Source organism: Echinops telfairi, unplaced genomic scaffold (assembly GCF_000313985.2).
Source record: "Echinops telfairi isolate 266 unplaced genomic scaffold, ASM31398v2 ScPeMD7_7469;HRSCAF=8507_0, whole genome shotgun sequence".
NCBI classification, from domain to species: Eukaryota; Metazoa; Chordata; class Mammalia; order Afrosoricida; family Tenrecidae; genus Echinops; species Echinops telfairi.
The window spans coordinates 20,417,464-20,419,372 of NW_022111372.1; the positions used below are offsets into that span (position 1 = coordinate 20,417,464).

The 1,909-nt window shown below is 44.7% G+C and overlaps 1 non-coding gene across 1 annotated transcript; it reads right to left on the bottom strand.

Annotated features, from left to right (window-relative positions):
- Positions 1-1,561: 1,561 nt before the first annotated feature.
- LOC115873653 lies at positions 1,562-1,682 on the bottom strand. Its single transcript, XR_004048543.1, has one exon. It is a non-coding gene; the product is annotated as a small nucleolar RNA SNORA61 (small nucleolar RNA).
- Between the last annotated feature and the right edge of the window lie 227 nt (positions 1,683-1,909).

Sequence of the window (1,909 nt, forward strand, 5' to 3'; positions counted from 1 at the left end):
AGAATGCCGAGTAGAAAATTTCAAAAGGCTGTTCAAGAAGACAAAGTCAAATATTATAATGAAATGTGAAAAGACCTAGAGTTAGAACACCTAAAAGAAAGAACATGCTCAGGTTATAGTAAACTGAAAGAACTGAAGGAAAAATGCAAGCCTTGAGTTGCAACGTTGAAAGACGCTATGGGAAAAATATTGAATGATGAGCAAAGCATCCATAGAAGATGGAAAGAATACACAGAGGCAATGTACCCAAAAGAACTAGTCCACATTCCACCTTTTCAAAAATTAGACTGAGGGAATATTTTTTTAAGCTGCCCGGAAAGCATTAGTCAAAAACAAGGCTGTGGGGATTGATGGAACACAAAGTGGGATGTTTCAATAGGCTAAAGAGGCACTGGAAACAGTGGTCTATACCAGGAGAATTGGAAGGCAGCTACTTGGCCAACTGAGTGAAAGAGATCCATATTTGTCCCCATTCCACAGAAAGGTGACCCAACAGAATGCTCAGATTATAAGGCATTGTCATTAATATCTCTTGCATAGGGATAATTGTGATGATGGTGCAGAAATGGTCTGTTGTGCATACAGATGGCCACTCTGGGTAGGTACTGGCTTGATGACATCTAACCATAACAGCCAGCATGCAAGTAGGGGCTTGTGTAACACTGAGAGAATTGGTCTTGTTTTCTTACCACTCCCCACTTCACCCCCACCCCCAGCTAAACACATAGGCCGCCGTCTTTGAAGTAGGAGAGATAACAAGAATCTCTCCGGAACTCGAGGAGCTCATTCAAGGTCTCTGAAGTGGTAGAGGCTGCAGCACAGGATGTGGCCTGGCGATGAAGGAGCAGCACTGAAATGATGGAGTATCTTCTCCTTATCTGGCCTGATACTGTGGACCAGTGGGATAGAGTGACAGGCCAGCTGTTCTTCCTGACCCCTGGAATCCAAGGTTAAGGACCCATGTGGCTGAGAGAATCAGAGACAGAGACTTGGCTGCTGGCTTAGGAGACCAATGGCCATACACTTACTTTTTGCTGAACCTGATTTGTGGTAACCTATTACCTTCTCTAAAGACCCTGTTAATTGTGAATATTGTTTGTGAGTTCTTGTGACCATTGCAATGAATTATCACAGGTTGGTATCAGAATTGGTCATGAAGGATGGAGCTTGGAGGCATGTCCGACTCTTGTCTTGGCAATAGGGAAGCCAGAGAAGGTCAGGTGTACCCATCCTCCTTGCCATGTATGGCATCCACTTCCAGGAAATGCCCTCTTAGACTCTGGCAACTGGTATGGCCCATCACTAGTCCCCTGAGTGGTCACTGCCTTGCCCTGCCTAGGCATTGGGGCTGCAGATTTGCTCCTTGCCTTGTTGCAGGAGTTCTCCACAGATGAGCTTCTTTCCCTGGCCCAGCTCACAAGGCAGGACACCATGTGTAATGTGTTAGCAAAACAATTTATTAGAAAGAGGGTAGATATGGTAGGGAGCCTAAGGTAATGCAGGGCATGGTCTCTCTGAACAAGGAACAAGGAGGTTTTTCAAGGTGTTTAGGTGGGAAGGCCATAGTTTGAAACTAGCTCGTGGGCCACAAAAGGATTGAAGTCAGTTTCAATTTCACTTTTCCTCCTTTTTTAACTGCTCAGACCAGTGTTTAGATCTGATGAGTAAAGAAACTGGAGGGTTTCCAAGGTTGTGACCCTTCTATTTAACCAATTAGTATTTCTGCCATTTCTATGTGTGTAACACATTCACAGAAACACATATTATACATAATTGTACAGCCAATCGAATCAGAACTATTAAAGTCTCCCAATGAATCGCCTGAGTATGTGGATCTTTCTTATTACATCTGCCCCCTGCCCTGCCTCCCTTCTTCCCTCTCTGCCCCTCCCCTTTGCCTCTCTCCCCT